This window comes from Neophocaena asiaeorientalis, unplaced genomic scaffold (assembly GCF_003031525.2).
Source record: "Neophocaena asiaeorientalis asiaeorientalis breed wild unplaced genomic scaffold, Neophocaena_asiaeorientalis_V1.1 scaffold250, whole genome shotgun sequence".
Taxonomy (NCBI): Eukaryota; Metazoa; Chordata; class Mammalia; order Artiodactyla; family Phocoenidae; genus Neophocaena; species Neophocaena asiaeorientalis.
This window is the reverse complement of record NW_020172476.1, coordinates 2,014,721-2,021,454: the sequence shown is the minus strand read 5'-3', so window position 1 is coordinate 2,021,454 and position 6,734 is coordinate 2,014,721. Positions and strand designations below refer to the sequence as shown.

Below are 6,734 nucleotides of genomic sequence, written 5' to 3'. Positions count from 1 at the left end.
CCTGGGAAGATCCCACATGCCGAGGAGTAACTAAACCCACGTGCCACAACTACTGAGCCGGTGCTCTAGAGCCTGCAAGCCACAACTACTGAGCCCATGATCCTAGAGCCTGTGCTCCACAAGAAGAGAACCCACTGCAATGAGAAGCCCTGCACTGCAATGAAGAATGGCCCCCGCTCGATGCAACTAGAGAAAGCCTGTGCACAGCAATGAAGAAAGACCCAATGCAGCCAAAAATAAAAATAAATAAATGAAAAAAACAAAAAAAGTGGTATTTTAGCCACACAGTCCTGTGGTTTGTTAGAATATATTTCTCTAAGAGTTTGTATATGGCATCAGAAATTAGTTACTTTTTAATGAATTTTGAAAAACAAGCCTCAGTGGGCGCTATTTAATGTTTCTTCTTCAAAAAGTTATTCTTCTTGGATGTTCAGCCATAAGGCAAGAGTACTGGAGAGTATAATTGACTAGAAACACAAGTTACAGCAATGAATCAATCGTATTACCCATGGAGGATAAAATGCAATAAGTGGGATAAACGTTTCATATTCAAACTTCTTCAGAATCAACCTTATTGATAGTAATGACTGCTTCTTCTTTCTGTAAGGGAAAGAGTGTAGAGTAATACCCAAATTGCCTTTTCAGTGAAGAGAAATTTGGTATGTTTAATTCATTTTGTAGGTTTTGCCCTAAGGGTTTTACACCACTACCAGGTCTTTTATTAAATTTATTTTCTTGGGTCACTAGGGTACAAGCAAAAATTCACAATCTGTTTTATTTGAGACTCACAGAAAGTTATTTGATATAGATATTTAGTACTGAAATGTTTATTCCCAGAATGTTAGTCTTAGAGTTTTAGGAATGGATTTCAATATCTTTTGTACAGGTTAATAATTTTGCAGAAAGCAAGCCATCTGAGCTTTGCTATTATTTTATAGGTTAATGAATCTTTTATCCATAAAAAGAGCCATCAGAGACTGGCTAAAAGGTTACAGTGACTTTAAAATTGAAGAAAACTGAAGGGATCTGGGATATCTGACCAATGGAAGAATTGACAAATATAGTCAAGGATGTTACATGAAGAGTGACCACAGTGATTTTCTCTAGAACTTCTAAGCACAAAATTTATAACATGAAATCTCTTCATTGCCATGACCTGTCCTCCCAGAGTAGAAACTTGGGGTTTGAGGGAAGGGAGCAAAGCAAAGAAGCAGACTATATGGGTGTGCCCCCCCAAACCAAGACTTACTTTCTTCACCTTCCTCTTCACTTCTAGAGCCTGCTGTGCTTTCAAGAACGTTGGGAAAGCCTACAACTCTAGTAGCTTATCACAGGGAGGAGTATTTAAATAAGTGGAGGTTATAGTGGCACAAACACAGGGAAACAATGAGGGAAAGAGTTAGATTAGAGATGCGCAAAGCACCAGAAGGACGTAAAACTAGGAGGGTTCAAACTTCCGATGGCCACCGTGTAAACAGGGATGTGAGGCAGGGTCACACCTGGTTTGTGCAGTGTCTTGGTGTGATTCAGGAAATGAGTCCTTTATTCAAGATCTACCTTTTGGAAAATTTTTGAAGTGAGACAATTTGTGGCCATCTACAGGGAAAGTATCATAATAAATGTATAAATCCCTGATGTCTAAGAAGTAAGCTACATTCCTTTAGAGGTTGGTAAAATTGCTCCTGGTAGTCTCTTAGAATGGAGTAGACAAATTATCTGAGGGATTGGTTCCAGCTATTTTATGAGGTGATATTGGAGGTACCATGATGGTTGTTCCACAGGCTACTAGTAGTCTGGAGTACCTTTGGGGTGTTACTATTCTCAGTTTGGAATGGCAGCTATATCCTGGGAGCTCCCTCAAATCTCACATAGTAGTACACTGTTCCTATCATGGTGGTAGGATGGCTACCCATAATCAATACGTACATAATAAGACCATGGTAACACTTCTGTCTAATCCATATTTAGGAATCCTTAGTTTGCATAAAGAGCTCATCGTGTTGACACAACCTGGCATCTATGGGATGGAACAGAGGTATTCAAAATGGAATCATATATTAGAACTCAAACAAAGGTCTTCTAGAATTCCCCAGCCAAGTTTTCCTTCCAGTGTACCATGTTATGCTTTTCCCAGTGGTGTTTAGGCTTCTTGAATATATCTTGATATGTTATGTCAAGTTGGGTGAGAAGCTGTCACAGTCCTACTCCTGGAACATGATGCATGAGCATCTGGATCCTTCCATGCTTTCTGTGCCTTCAGGAATCTCCTGAGAAGGTCTGTCCAGTGGCTTGGCCACTTGAGAATCTGCCCTGTCACTTAGGAAAAAACAATGCCTCCGTGGGTAGGAACTTGGGACTTGCCTTGTTTCTAAACCACTTACCCCTTCGTATTCATTCTCTTTTCATACCTTTGAAAAGCATATAAGGTATTAGAATAAAAATATCCTGGAAATGGAAGTCATGCTCCATCAAATGTATTCTTGCTGCAGCCAAGTTGATCTTTACACGCACTAATTAGAATACGTCATTCTTCTAGATAAAATCTTTCGGCAGCCTTCCTTTTCTCCTTGAATAGAGTCAAAATTTCTTACTGTGGCTTACAAAGCCTTGTCTGGATGCTATAGCCTTTCTTTAACACCCCTCCCCAGGCTCCCCACCCCCAAGCCATTACATTCACAAATATCCCAGTTAAGCAAACTGGATAGACACTCCCTCTAGGCCTCTTGTTTCTCTCCTCCAATCTTTCTTTCTGTCTTCCCTTCCTTCCTCCCTGCCTCCTTTTCCGTTTCCCTTTGTTTTTGTTCATTATAAACACAATGGAACACTGACGCAGTTGCCACTGAAGAAACAGGTGATCTTGGAGAAAAGCGTATAGTCTTTAAGATTACCCCCAGAATGCTGTTCATTTTTCATCCCATTCATTGCTGCTGATTAAAGTCTGACTGATGACTTGTCTCCTGGCTTCTATGATGGGATTGATATCTTTATATCCGCTTTAGATTACTTCATGCTTATTTATTGTGTATGTACTTTTTTCCCCTTTGAAATAAAAGAATAGTATCAAGATTTAATGGTGCTTGAATCACATTATCATCCTTGACCTATGTGGCTTGGAGTAATAAGGTGAAGTACTGTAAAATGGGAAAGAATATTAATCATCTAACTTTTGAAAAAATAGAATTCTGTACTTTGCGTATTCATTCAAGCTAGAGTGCCCTGGATATGTTGTATGGTCGATTAGAGTTAGAGTTAATTTGAGCAACCACTAGAATACTAATTCCATGAGGTCAATACTATATTTTATTAATCTTTTTGTCCTTGATATTTCAGAGGGTACTGTCCTTAGTAGGCTCTCATTAAATATTGAGTAAGCGACCGTGTACATAGTGAGGAACAATGTAGCATAGAGGGAATCAGCATATGTGTTTGGGTTTTAGGAGTAAAAATAAATTGTTGTCCTCTTCTCACTCTGAGGTCTGAAACAGTTGAAAAATCAAACATAGGAGTCAGACAGGTAAAAAATTAAATATCAGGTTCAATGCTAATAAAACTAATTCTGAGAATATTTCTTGACCTGCAATCAAAGTGTGATTTCCTAATATAAACCCTGCACCCCTGAACTAAAAACACTTAGTCTGTCAGAGATATGACTACATCGTTCTCGTCTCCGTTCCAACCCAACTCCTGTCTCTACCCCATGCCTGGGGACAGGCTCTGCCTCTGTAGGAGAGAAAATGTTAAACAAACTTCTGAGAAGAAGATGGGTCCACCTGAATGAAATCTCAGCGTACTGAGCTACAGGGGCCATGTTCCTTTTCTCTATCTCTTCATCAGCTAAGTCATTCTTCCTCCCAGGGAGAAGAGTTCTGGTGAAAGAAACCTTACAGGTTCCTTTCCATCTAGGGAATTCTTTCTTCTTTATGCAAACACAGGAAGTAGGCATTAAGTATTCACAATTTCCTCTTCAAAAGTTGGATAAAAAGGAAATCTGAAACTTCGTAATGGACTTAGAGGACTATATCAGAGAAAGGTCAAAGTTGTATGTTAAGGCTTGAAACTCAGCCTTTAAGCTTTAAACGAGTTACACAGAAGAAAATAAAGCCACTTGTCACATTTTCTATAATTATTTTTGACCTATTTTTTAAAAATTATTCAATAAATAAATATCTACTGAATATCTACTGTGTGGCAGTTGCCGTTCTAGGTAAGAGGGATGGATCTTTAAGCAAGAGAGAGATACATCTTGACCTTGTATAGACCTTCCATTTCAATGAAGAAAACAAAGGCAAAAAGAGAAAAAAAGTACATAATATAAACTAAATAATGAAAAGTACATTAAGTGCTGTGAAGAAACATGAAGTAGTGTAATAAGTTAAGGAATGACAAGAAGTAGATAGCTATTAACATGGGATCATTGGAGAAGGATTCTCTGAGAACATGATATCTGTGTAGGAACCAGAAGAAAATGAGGAAACCAATAAAGCAAAGTTCCAGGCCAGGGCGTTCCAGCCAGAGCTAATAACACATGCAAAGTTCCTGAGGCAGAAACTAGCTTGTGAGGGGAATGTGGCTAGTTTGGAATGAATAATAGGAGGTTCTTTTAAAATTGGAAAAGAGTAAGGTCTGGTACTTTGGATTTTTTTTTTTTAACATCTTTATTGGAGTATAATTGCTTTAAAATGTTGTGTTAGTTTCTGCTTTATAACGTAATGAATCAGCTATACATTTACATATATCCCCATATCTCCTCCCTCTTGCGTCTCCCTCCTGCCCTCCCTATCCCACCCCTCTAGGTGGTCACAAAGCACCGAGCTGATCTCCCTGAGCTATGCGGCTGCTTCCCACTAACTATCTGTTTTACATTTGGTAATATATATAAGTCCATACCACTCTCTCACTTTGTCCCAGCTTGCCCTTCCCCCTTCCTGTGTCCTCAAGTCCATTCTCTACATCTGTGTCTTTATTCCTATCTTCCCCAGAGGTTCTTCAGAACCTTTTTTTTTAGATTCCATTATAGGTGGTAGCATACGGTATTTGTTTTTCTCCTTCTGACGTACTTCACTCTGTATGACACAGTCTAGGTTCATCCACCTCACTACAAATAGCTCAATTTCGTTTCTTTTTATGGCTGAGTAATATTCCATTCTATATACATGCCACATCTTATTTATCCATTTGTCTGTTGATGGACAATTAGGTTGCTTCCATGTCCTGGCTATTGTAAATAGAGCTGCAATGAACATTGTGGTACATGACTCTTTTTGAATTATGGTTTTCTCAGGGTATACGCCCAGTGGTGGGATTGCTGGGTCATATGGTAGTTCTATTTTTAGTTTTATAAGGAACTTCCGTACTGTTCACCATAGTGGCTGTATCAATTTACATTCCCACCAACAGTGCAAGAGGGTTCTCTTTTCTCCACACCCTCTCCAGCAATTATTGTTTGTACATTTTTTGATGATGGCCGTTCTGACTGGTGTGAGGTGATACCTCATTGTAGTTTTGATTTGCATTTCTCTAATGGTTAGTGGTGTTGAGCATTCTTTCATGTGTTTGTTGGCATTCTGTATATCTTCTTTGGAGAAATGTCTATTTAGGTCTTCTGCCCATTTGTGGATTGGGTTGTTTGTTTTTTTGATATTGAGCTGAATGAGCTGCTTGTAAATTTTGGAGATTAATCCTGTCAGTTGCTTCACTTGCAAATATTTTCTCCCATTCTGAGGGTTGTGTTTCATCTTGTTTATGGTTTCCTTTGCTGTGCAAAAGCTTTGAAGTGTCATTAGGTCCCATTTGTTTATTTTTGTTTTTATTTCCGTTCCTCTTGGAGGTGGGTCAAAAAGGATCTTGCGAGACCACTTCTGGCAGAGACCACTTCTGGCATAGCCACGGTGGCTAACCAGCATCCCGTCTCAGCTTCTCCCTCTAGAGCTTGTGGACAAGGGTATAGGATCAAGGATTCACATTGTGATGAAGAGTGATAAGGAGATTGTTTGCACACTTATGGGATTTGATGACTTTGTCAATATGGTACTCGAAGATGTCATTGAGTTTCAAATCACACCAGAAGGAAGAAGAATTACGAAATTAGATCAAATTTTGTTAAATGGAAATAACAATGCTGGTTCCTGGTGGAGAAGGACCTGAAGTATGAATAGATTTCCTTGACATGCTAGATTCTGTTTTGTCTTATAATGACAACAAAATAGAATTTTTATTTTAACCTTAAAAAAAAAAAAGGATCTTGCTGTGATTTATGTCATAGAGTGTTGTGCCTATGTTTTCCTGCAAGAGTTTGATGGTGTCTACATTTAGGCCTTTAATCCATTTTGAGTTTATTTTTGTGTATGGTGTTAGGGAGTGTTCTAATTTCATTCTTTTACATGTAGCTGTCCAGTTTTTCCAGCAGCACTTATTGAAGAGGCTGTCTTTTCTCCATTGTATATTCTTGCCTCCTTCAGCAAAAATAAGGTGACCATATGGGTGTGGGTTTATATCTGAGATTTCAATCCTGTTGCATTGATCTGTATTTCTGTTTTTGTACCAGTACCATAGTGTCTTGATTACTGTAGCTTTGTAGTATAGTCTGAAGTCTGGGAGCCTGATTCCTCCAGCTCCGTTTTTCTTTCTCAAGAGTGCTTTGGCTATTCGGGGTCTTTTGTTTTTCCATACAAATTGTGAATTTCTTTGTTCTAGTTCTGTGACAAATGCCATTGGTAGCTTGATAGGGATTGCAC

General features: G+C 38.7%; 1 pseudogene; it reads left to right on the top strand.

The window, feature by feature from the left end:
* The first annotated feature begins 1,410 nt into the window (after positions 1–1,410).
* LOC112395118 (U6 snRNA-associated Sm-like protein LSm5 pseudogene) lies at positions 1,411–6,151 on the top strand (annotated as a pseudogene).
* Positions 6,152–6,734: the final 583 nt, after the last annotated feature.